This window comes from Eulemur rufifrons, unplaced genomic scaffold, assembly GCF_041146395.1.
Source record: "Eulemur rufifrons isolate Redbay unplaced genomic scaffold, OSU_ERuf_1 scaffold_34, whole genome shotgun sequence".
In the NCBI taxonomy this organism is placed as follows: Eukaryota; Metazoa; Chordata; class Mammalia; order Primates; family Lemuridae; genus Eulemur; species Eulemur rufifrons.
In genome coordinates, this window is record NW_027182817.1 from 3,421,058 (window position 1) to 3,432,824 (window position 11,767).

Below are 11,767 nucleotides of genomic sequence, written 5' to 3' on the forward strand. Positions count from 1 at the left end.
AGACAGACTATGGCACATGTGATCTTAGCAAAGAGAATAAACAGTGACCTCTCTGCCGAGTTGGGCCTTAGCATACCAAAGGGAAATAAAGGTGTAATAGGATGCTCAATTTTTACTCTGGAAACAGAGGTTGGTTGGGCACTGAACTGAGAACACTGAATTTTTTACCCTCCTTGATATTCACATAGGCTTAGAGGAGGAAAAAAAAAAAAAGAATACTGAGCCTATAAGTCATCCCTAAAACTCGGATTTTATGTTCCCTTGCCTTTTCATAACTGAGCAACACACAACATTAAAGAATGGACACAGGCCGGACGCGTTGGCTCAGGCCTGTAAACTTAGCACTCTGGGAGGCCGAGGCGGGAGGATCGCTCAAAGTCAGGAGTTCGAGACCAGCCCGAGCGAGAGTGAGACCCCCCGCCCCCGTCTCTACTAAAAATATAGAAAGAAATTGTCCAGACAACTAAAAATATATAGAAAAAAATTAGCCGGGCATGGTGGCACATGCCTGTGGTCCCAGCTCCTGGGGAGCCTGAGGCAGGAGGATCGACTGAGCCCAGGAGTTTGAGATTGCTGTGAGCTAGGCTGACGCCACGGCACTCACTCTAGCCCGGGCAACAGAGTGAGACTCAGTCTCGGGGGGGGGGGGGGGACCCAAAAACAAACAAACAAACAAACAAAATAAAAAACTGGAAGGGACACAGACTTCCACAGGTTTGTGTGTGGCCCCTTTTACTTATTAACGCTACAGGACCTTAATTATTTGTGCTCTGAATCTGATATTCAAATTATCCTTGTGGCCAACGCGTTTGAACAGTAGATGGTAGGGGAAGAAGAGTTCACCTCCTGAATAGATGACAAGTAACGGGAGTACTGGTGAAATTACAAGTGGCTTACGTTTACACACTGAAAATCCCAGTTAGCCGCTACCATGAGTTCAAAGAAGAGATCTAAATTTCTGACCCTATGACCATAAAAGATATTTCCTCCCATGGTGTCACAGATAAAAATAAAACTGCATCCTAGCACTTTGGGAAGCCTAGGGGGAAAGGATCGCTTGAGGCCAGGAGTTTGAAGTTGCAGTGATCTATGATGATGGTACTGCACTTTAGTCTGGGGAACAGAGTGAGGGCCCGTCAAAAGAAAAAAAAGAAAAAGACAAAAAGAAAGAGAGAGAGAGAGAGAGAGACAGGAAGACACAAGGAAAGAAAGAAAGAGAGAAAGAAGAGAGGAGAAGAGAAGAGAAGCGTCAATCTATCCATTGCATTTTCTACCCTTTAGGTGACTGGGCTTCAGCAGGGTGATGTGATCTGACAAAGTTCATGTTGCTAAGAAATAAAGCACTGGGGTTCAAACTCTGAGTTTTCAAAATCCAGCATATCCCCCTACCCACCATACCGTGCCACCTCTGAGAGTGGATATCTCACAGAGGAGAGCTGTGGAGGCCATTCTTGGACAGACAGAGTCAAGTAGTGGAGACCATGGAGTCTCTGCTCTGCAGCCAGTCTAGAGTCATATGGAGCCATTAACACTGCTTGTGAGGAAAATACCATGTCATAGGGAAACAGAAATATTTTCCGCCTTAGGCAGATACAATTTAGGAAAAGACCCGAAACCCCTCTTCCTCTAACAGTGCTTTCTGGTCAGATGCTGACCCCTTCGATTCACAGATTCAGATACATCATTCAATGCAAGCATTGTCAACAAGTCACTCTTTGCAGCTTTCTGAAATTTCTCGGATATAGCATACTTGTAAAGATGATCACTTATGTGAAGACACCACCCCTCCAGAAAAACAAAAACAAAACCAAAACAGAAGCCCACTTTTCTCTGCTGTGAAAATCAAGATCAGCTTTTATGAGATCCACTAAATTCACACAAGAAGTAAAATATAATCATACTGATATATGCAATTTTTCTCTTAGAACAGAATGCATGGTGCTCCTTATCGTCTCAGATACTGTCAACAGAAAGCACGCGGTGGATGAACAATCTCCGTGAGCTTTTCTACAGAGATGGGGTGTGTGTGTTTGTGTGTGTGTGTGTGTGTGTGTGTGTGTCTGTGTGTGAGAGAGATAAATAATGAGGGTTGAGGAGCAGATAAATGACTGGGGGAAAACAACAACAGCAACAACAACAAAAACCACTTCCTGGTTCCTCGATGCAAGCATTCATTTAAAGGGTATACTCGTATGTATACCCAGGTAGAAAGTGGAAGCAGCTTTAAAAAAAAAAAAAAAGAAAAATTGCTGCGAGCCCTGGTTATGATACGGCAATAAGCGCTAGCTCTTGGAAGGTGTAAAACATATTCACGGTGGCTTTCGCCAATTTGGGACGTACAAAGACGAGCTTGAGCACCACCACCAACCAAAAATATGAATGAATACCTGGCTAGCGATCAGGATCAGACATAATAGAAAAGAAAAAGCTCCCAAGGCTAAAATAATGTGAACACGATTGACTCGTCCATGGAAAAGAACCCCAAATCACCGCAAAATAATTTAAAGAGTTTTATTCTGAGCCCAACGGCCGTGATCATGGCCCAGAGAGCTACGCCCAAGAAGCCTTGAGCAAGCGGACCCATTGTGGTGGGGTGGGTTACAGTTTGGCTTCATACATTTTAGGGAGACAGGAATTACATGTAAAATCACAAATCAAAACATGGAAGGGGTACATTGGTCTGCGCTGAAAAGGCAGGACATCTGGCAGTTGGGGGGGGCGGGGGAGGGAGGGTGCGGTGTTTACAGGTTTACAGCTGGGTTTAAAGATTCTTTGATTTGCAATTGATGACATAAATGAACCTCTGCCTAAAGGCTTTGCATCATGTTTTCAGTTAAGGTAAGGAGGTCTGCTAATCACAGACAAGCCACTGGACAGTTTACCCAAAACTCAAGTGCCCTGTAGTTCAGTAAACGGTTGGCCTGCTAGATATGCGTTAAGCTTTGTCTTGCCTGGCCTTAGGCCCGTCGGACATTCAGTATCTCATTGTTATAAAATCTGACTCCATCAGGGAGGGGTGTCTGACTTCCCCTGTCCTTGCGGGGCAGCAGCTCAGGTTTAAGGGTTTTTCTAGGGTTCCCTGGGCCAACCACGGGACGGGTCAGCTGGCGGTGGCGGGCGGGGGGCGGCTTAAGATCCCTGCCCCCCACTCCTCCCCTCCCCTGGGGCCGGAGCGGGGGTGGGGGGGTGGTGAAGGCCCAAGAGGAGAGGCGCGTGGGGGAGGTGCCGCTCCCAGAACCAGAGACTCGTCTGGGCCCCACGTAACCCAGCCACCGCGACCGCTTCGCCCGAGGAGGTGCCCAGCAAGTCGTGCTTCTGCCCCTCGGGATTGCCTGCGGGCTGGGGGCGGAGTACGAGCTCCCGGCCCAAGAGGGAAACCCCTAGCCTGGCCGCACAGATGGCCGGGCCCTCGGCGGAGCCCTTCCGCCGTTTTCCACCCCTCCCCCACTCACTGCGCTGACTGCGCATGCGCGCTCGCACGTAGCCGCCTCGGGCTTCTCTCGGGCGGAGCCGCTTTCAGCCGCGACCCCGCCCCGCGAGCTGACTGCGCATGCGCGCTCGCACGTAGCCGCCTCGGGCTTCTCTCGGGTGGAGCCGCTTTCAGCCCCGACCCCGCCCCGCGAGCTGCCGCTTCCAGGCGGCACAGCGCATGGGGGAGGGGACGGAGCTCTAAAGAAATCAGTCCCCTCCGTCTCCTGCCTCAGGAAAAGCCCCAAACCCTTGGAGAACTGCCACCCACCGCCACTACCGTGTGTGTGTGGGGGGGGGGGGGGCTGGGTCTTTACTTTGTGTCCTCCTTGTGGCCCAGTCCAAGGCGGCTGGGCTGCCAAACAGATCGTCTCGGGAGGGAGGCAGGAAGGGCCCAGGTCTGGACAGGGGTGGATTGGACCCCTCCACCCTGGGGTGTGGACTTGTGACCGAAAGCTCAGCTGCTTGTCCACGAGGCCGAGTAACGAGGACAAGCGGTATGAGGAGTAAGAAAACAGAGAGTCTACTTTGCTGACAAAGGAGGAAATAAATAGGGTAGAGCTTCTCAGTCTCAAACCCCCAAATTTCGTGAACATAGGCCTAGGCAGAAATACAGAGGTTTTAAAGGAGGGAGGGTTGGTTCTCAGCTTCAGGCAATTACTGCAGTTAGCTGTTCTAAAGGTCCCGTCTCTGCTGAGAAGAAAGCCCTTGAACTCTGTGGGCCGCCCACCCTGGGGGCCACCTGGAGTTATAACCAAAGAGTTAACGTGCCTCAGGGATGCAGGGATGCAGGCCGGGCTGCAAGTTCCCAAAAGCCTGGGGGAAGTTTTAGAAAGACAGAAAATCTTTCTGCCCTCTTCCCCTCCCACCCCCCCACAAAGCCATTTTCTCTGGTGCAGACTCGGCACCCTCCCTGCTCCCCCCCTCTCCCCCCCCCCCCCCCCGCAGGCCTGTTTGTCCTCAATCATCTGTGAGGTTCACGAGGAGGAGATGCTCTCTCGCTCTCCCCACCCTCTTTCTTCCCTTAGGAAATCCTCAGCGCTGTTCCACACACTCAAGGTGGCGGGCCTGCTCCGGCCACCAGCCACCTCTTGTGCCACCTCGCCCCCCCCCCCCCGCCCCCAACGGAGTAGGTGTACAGACAGGAGCACACTTTACCGGAGGGCGCCTGGGGATGAAGAGTTGTGGTGGCCAAATGGGGGATGCGGGGCGGGGAGGAGAGTGGCTGGCATTTGGCAAAGAGTGACACGGAGTGGCCATCCAGGCTTGTCTGAAAAGTGGGACTACGAGCCTGAGAGCGCCGACGGAGTCGATGGACATGGTCACTGCTGTGGGATGTCTCTTTTACCACGATGTAACACCAAAGCAAACCCCTGACCCGCTGGGTCGGAGAAGGCCTTGTGGGCAATTTAGAAAAGCCATGGCGTGGCCATTTGGAATACTTCCTGCCTCTCCGGGAATCAAAAATTAGAAAGGACCATGGGTTCTGTATTAACGTACCAAAGGCAGGGAGAATTTTAGCCTTTTAAAGCCTGCCCTGGCCCTATCTCAGCAAGGCAGTGGCACCCCAAGTTCCGTGACATTTCTGCACTCGGCGGCTGACTTCTTCAGCCATCTGTTGCGATGCCCCTGCCAGGTGGCCACTCACTCGCCCCTTCAGTTCAACCCTTGTACCAGGAAGTGTTGCCTTCTTCCTAACCCCTATGGGGGGACCGGGGGGTGATGTGTGTGTGTGGGGGGGGGGGTAATGGAAATGGGCAGACCCCACAGGTGCAGCCTCTTCCAGGTCATAATGGGCCTGAGGCAGCGTGGGATTCCCCCGGAAGGGAGGCAGGGTGGCACTACGGCACCGAAGCCTGACGCCGGCGGCCACGTGGATGGTGGGGGACACGTTAGACCGCTGAGATGCAGCCACTGAGAGCCACCCCGCAGCAAGAGGTCTCTCTGGCAGAGCAGGCACTGAGTCCGCAAGTCAAGACAGCTGGGAGGCCTGGGAGACAGAGGCCCTGGATCTCATGTCCCGGGGTGGGGGCGGGGGGCAGTGCCAGTGCCTGGAGAGAGAGAGAGCCCAGGCTCCAGAGGCCATGATGGGGCCTGGTGGGCAGGGCCGAGGAGGTCAAGGCCGGGTGTGGTGGGGTCCGGGATGAGGGGCTTGGGGTGACGGGCAGGGAGAACGACCCGTTCACTCAGACGTGCCCTCAGAGGAAGGCAGAGGTGCGTTTTGCCTTCCTCCGGCTAGTGGAACGCTCCGCATTTCTTTCCTTCAGAGCTGGGTTGAACCGGTATGGCATCTGTTATAGTACGGAGTGCGAGACAGGACAACCTAGAGACCGAATTGAGCCAAGTCATGAGTCCATATTAGCTGGCCAGCGACCACCCCCTGCCCTGTTAGGGTACAGGTACAGAGAATGGCCCCGAGCCGAAAAAAGCAGGAAGGTTTCAGACTATCCTAAGCTAGAGCTCCGTGACTTTAGGCACGGCGGTTGAAACAACACTATACCACCTACTCCGCAGCTGTGTGGTCCGGGACCAGCCTCGGGCCCCCGTTTCGTTTCGGTTACAGTCTTTAAGCGAGCAGGTTTACAGAAACAGATAGCTCCAATTAAGGAACATTCTTTCAGGCGTTAAGCAAGCACAATCAATTTTACAACAGGCAGCTGGAAAGTTTAAACACTTAGTTACAAGTTAATTGCTTTGTTTTATCTCCGCAAGGTACGTATTTCCAATTACAGACATAGGTCAAGCGGACATCGGTCACCTAGCGAGCAAGCATAAGTTTTCAAGTGGGCCTTTACAGCGTCCAGACAGGCCTCGGTCCAGTTATTGTGCATTCTTTTTGACCACTTGGAAAGCTACTAGCACCGTTCCGGGCCTCACCTCACTCACGCGGAACTACAGAGTGATGACCCGGGGTGGGTGGGTGTGTGTGTGCTCCCTCCTGTGGTGGGCAGGGTGATCTGCTCGCCCACCCGGCGTGGTGTCCCCCACCCCTGCCCCATCTTGGCGTTTGCAGAAAACAAACACGAACACAAGAGAGGGAGCCGGAGGAAGAGGAGGAACATATGCTGCTATCCAGGTTATCCTGGGAGGCTTCCTAGCCATTTCTGAGGAAACAGTGTCTCCTGGCTGTCTCCCGTAGTTTTATTTATTGACTTATTTATCTATTTTTCCTTTTGGCTTGAACCCATTCTTTTCGTTTCGGCATCTCATCTGACATCCTCTTCTGAGAGGAACCTGGAAACGTTTCCCCGTGTTGCATCTTTTCAGGCTCTGTACGACTGACGAGCATCGTCCCTCTTCAGTCACTGGGCTCTTTGCTAGCCAGGCCTTAATTCTCCACGTTGTAAACCCCAGATCGGATCTCCGCCCGGAATCCTGTAGAGACCCACCGAATCGATGTTTGGACTGGGATGTCTCGTAGACCTTACCTATTAAAAACCGATCCAGGCCAGGCTTGGTGACTCACGCCTGTAATCCTAGGCCAAGGCGGGGAGGAGGACCGATCGCTTGAGGTCAGGAGTTCGAGACCTGCCTCGGCAAAAGCAAGACCCCCGTCTCTACCAAAAATAGAAAAAAATTAGCCGGGCATGGTGGCACACGCCTGTAGTCCCAGCGATTTGGGAGGCTGAGGAAGGAGGATCGCTGGAGCCCAGGAGTTTGAGGCTTCCAGTGAGTGAACTATGCCCTGCTCCCCCGCCACCCCTCCCCATCATCTCTAACGAAATGACAGTAAAATAAAATAAAATAAAATAAAGCTCAGAAAAAACAAAAAAGTACTATGTAGTGAGACCAATCCCAAGAACACGGGCGCGGGGAAGGAAGTCACTACCACGGTATAAAATTGTATAAACGTTACCCGTTTCTGTGTGCGTGCGTTTTCTGAGAAATGACCCCCTTTTGCTATGGGGCCGGGACTGGAGTCCCAGTTTGGGACCATAGGATTCCCCGCACTCGACTCCTGACTGATTCGACCTAGGGTTAGCTCTGTGTAAACACTCTTTAGACGTGGGTGTTTTATGGATTTCTGTCCTTCGGGAGAAACGACTGGCCCGGGTACAGGAGTGAGTGAATGTACCGACCGTCTTCTCCCATCTCTCTCTCTCTCTCTCTCTCTCTCTCTCTCCCTCCCACACACAGGCACACGCGCACGCGCACGCGCGCGCGCACACACACACACACACACACGCCGTTTCCGGGAGCGCCCACTTCATGCGCTTCGGTGCACCGTGACAGATAGTCCAACTGTGAGATCATCGTGAGTGGCTGCGCCTAGGCCCCGCTCTGAACCTCTCCGTACTGTTCGTGTGTCTTCAGCAGGTCCTGCCTCCACCCGTGGCATCTAGCACGGGCCGATGGGTCCCTGTCCTCTCTCCCTGCCGTGGACGCCCCCCTCCGCCCCCCCCCCCCCGGGGGCTCTCTGGTCGACTAGTGGTGGGGAGTGTGCCCGAGGGCTGAGAGACGTGGTCCGAGAGGGGCCGGGAGGAGGCCTGCGACCCAGTGTGTACCCACTCCCGCCCCCACGCTCCCTCCCCCACGAGGGAGCCCGTCCTTTCCAGGCTGGCACTTGGATCGGTGGATGACGGGGGTCACCTGGCGGCGGGCGAGCGTTATGGGAAAATCCGGTAGGCGTGTTGCGACGTCCTGCCACAGAGATGGCTCTGGCGACAGCCTCGGGCCGCCCCACCCTGGCCCCCGGCCAGGCCCCGTGAATGTGTTCTCTTTGTCCCTGACTTCTTTCTTTGTTTCACCAGCCGGCGTGCTCTGAGAATGTGAAGTGTATCATAGTTCCACCCTGGGTTTCATGATCCTAAGATAGGAAGGGGTTTTATGATTCCACGACAGAAAGGTTTTCTCATCCTATCATCTCTCCCCCCCTCTTCTTTCTTTCTTTCTCTTCCTCCTTCTGCCTTTTCTTTACTTCTTTTTTGTTTCCTTCTTTCAGTCTTCCTGTCTTCCTTCCTGCCTGCCTGCCTTCCTTCCTTCCGTATTTCTTTCCATTTTTCTTTCCTCTCTTCCTTTCTCCTGTTATCCTGTGTTTCTATCTCTGTTTTTTCCATCTTTCTTCCCCCTTTCTACTTTCCTACCTTCTTTCTTTCTCATTCTCTCCTTTCTCTCTCCTTCCTTCTTCCTTTCTGTCTCTTTCTATACTTTCTCTCCCCTTCCTTCTCTCTATCTTTTTCTCTTTCCATCTTTCCGTGCTCTTTCTTTTTCTCTCTTAATTTCCTTTCTTTTTCTTTTCTTTCTTTCCCTCCTTCTGTCTGTCTGTCTTTCTTTCTTTCTTCTTTCTTTCTGCTTCCATCCTTCCTTCCTTTTTCTCATTCTCTTTCTTTCTGCCTGTCTTTTCTTTCCTTATTTCTTCTTTCCTTCTGTCTTTCTGTGTTTCCTATCTCCTTCCTCCCTTCCTTTTTCTTTCTTCCCCGCGCCCTCTTCCTGTCTTTTCTTATTTACTGTTTTCTTCTTTCTGACTTTCTCTCTCTGTTTCTCCGTCTCTTTTCTTTCTGTTCTTTTCCTTTCTCTCCCTTTCTCTCTTTCTGTTTCTGCCTGTCTGTCTCTCGGCTATGTTGTGGTCTGTGCAGAGACGGGTTTGGTGGACGGTGTCGGTGGTCGGGCCGACCCATCCTTTCTTTGATCCCAGTGCTAGCCAGGCCGGGGCCTGCTTAGCTTCCAAGATCAGACGAGATTGGGCGCGTTCAGGGTGGCGTGGCCCTAGACTGACCCGTCATTTTTCGATGGCTTCCGTGGGGAGTAGGGGGACTGTGTTTGATGCCCCCGGGGGACCTTCTGGACTCTGAAATGATGGGCTCCAGAGGGTTGCCCCGTGTTTTGCAGCAGACCTCTGGTGGCTGGCGCCGGTTGTGGTCGGGCTCCACCTGGCGGCCGCTTTTCTACAAGTCTCTTGTCCTCTGCATCTTCGGTGCAGCAGGCAAAGCAGGGGACAGTCCCCGATGCGAGCGAGGCTGAGTTCCGGGAAGCAAGCAGCCTTCGCGGGGCCATCTGGTTCGTGCCGGGACGCCGGCTGGGACATCTGGGAGGCAGAGCTTGGGCCTGCAGGGCTGTGTGGCGGGAGGACGTTGTCGCCGCGCTTCCAGGCTCAGCCAGCCAGGCGGCTTGCGGGGCTGCCCGGGCAGGTCGACCAGCACGCTGTGGCCGCTTTGGAGACCCGACCCACCCCGCGGGGACAGGAAGGAGACGGCACACGCGGACGGGAGAGGAGGGTGTCCGGCGACCGGCCGCCGTCCCGTGCATGCGTGTCCCTCTCCCTCGGCCTCGCCTTTCCTACCCATTTTCCCTGGTTCCCGATCAGGAGGCAGGGATAGCCCTGTGAGTGGCACCCAGTCGTCCGTGGCTTCTTCCGAGTCCTACTCTGGGGGCACGGACCGGGCCCTGGGTGGCGCGGGTGGCCGGCGAGGGCGACCCCTGTCGGCCCGCGGGCGCTCGTGGGCCGCGGCGGTCCCGTCCCGATGTTTTCTCCTCCACAAGTCCCCGTGCTGGGGCCGGGGACCGGGCCCTGGGTGGCCCTGGGTGGCCGGCGAGGGCGACCCCTGTCGGCCCGTGGGCGCTCGTGGGCCGCGGCGGTCCCGTCCCGATGTTTTCTCCTCCACAAGTCCCCGTGCTGGGGCCGGGGACCGGGCCCTGGGTGGCCCTGGGTGGCCGGCGAGGGCGACCCCTGTCGGCCCGCGGCCGCTCGTGGGCCGTGGCGGTCCCGTCCCGATGTTTTCTCCTCCACAAGTCCCCGTGCTGGGCCCTGGGTGGCGCGCGTGGACGGTGAGGGCCTCCCTGGCCCTCTACGCCACGGGGGGGGGGGGGGCCGACCAGATGTCCCTGAGTGCCCCTTGTCTGCTGGCGCTGGGGACCTGCTGGGGACAGGTGGCCGTGTCGAGTGTCGTGGGGGCAGGCGTGTTCAAGTGGCTCGGTCCCCGTCTTCCTGCGCGGTGTTTTTGATCACCTCATATCGTCATCTTCCGCCTGCAGGTTAGTACTGACACGCTGTCCTTCGGCGACTGTCGCTGGAGGGGTTGGGCCTCCGCACGCGGACAGGGTTCTGGGTTCCTGGGGATCCAGCGCCCTGCCCTGTTCCCTTTGAGCTGACCGCCTGGGCCCGCGCGCCGGCTCTAGGGCGTCGGAGTGTCCCGACGGTGGTGCCCGCCTCTCGCGTTGGTCTCTTGTCCCCTCGAGAGACGGCACCCGGAGGGGGGGGAGGTTTGCGGCAACCTTGCCCCTTACCCCGCTGGCTCTGTGCCGTTGCGTGTCAGGCGGTCCTCGTCTTTGGGTTGTGCTTGGGAGGCGGGGCTGGCGAGGCTGAAGCGGGCTCCTCCGATCGCTGTCCTCGCCGGCCTGACTGACCTCCCCCAACCCTCCCCGTCCTCGGGGCCTGATCGATGTGGTGACGTCGCGCTCTCCCGGGCCTTGAGCCGCGTGCCAGGCGAGGGACGGTCCATTCATGGTGAATGGTGGCCGCTCTTCTCGTTCTGCCCGCGGGCACCTCACCTCTCCTTCCCCGCCTGTGGGCGGTGCGTGGGAGGCGCGGGTGCGAGACTATCCGGCCCGACCGCGGTCGCCCCGCCCTCGGCCTCGTGGCGTTGGCGGGGGATCGTGAGTCCTCTTGACGCAGCGGGCAGCCCTCGCTCGCCCTGTGTGGCTGTTGCCTGGCCGGGATCACCCCTCCCCGTGACGGACGGGTGTGGGGCCGTGCCGCCCGCCCGGTCGCGCGCCCCGTTTGGCGCGCGGCTGCTGGGTCTGCGTGGCCCTTTTGTGGTGCCCCCGGAGCGCACCGGGTTGTTCTCCAAGGTGCCCGAAACCGAGCGGTGGTTGTCGTCCTCGTTCCCGGCGTCCCCCTCTGGTCGCCGCTGCAGCGTCTGCTGCGTTGGGTACACCCTCGAGCAGCGTGCTTGGGGTTGGGGGGGGTCGAGGCGGGCAAGCCCAGAGGCATCCTCCTGCGCCGCGTGGGCGGGCGGGGGGCGTTGTCTCGGCGTCCCCACGATGTGTGCGTGGCGGACTTCGAAAGGCGAGCGCACGGCTTGTGCTCTTCCCTCCCTGCCCGAGGGGGGGGTTGTTGCACGGTCGTGTGGGCGATCGTGGTGGGGCCGGGCCGGCGACGTGGTGCCGGCCGGCCCCGTGGGGGGCCTCTGCCACCGGCCTGGTCTGCCTCGGTGACCCCTCTCCCGTACCGACGGGGGAGTGTTCCCCTCGAAGTGAGGTGGCTTTTGGACCAGGGGCCCCGACCGCGAACGCTCAGGAGTCGCCAACCGTGCGTGTTTTGCCCCATACCGCAGACCCCCCCACACCTCCGCCGAGGGCC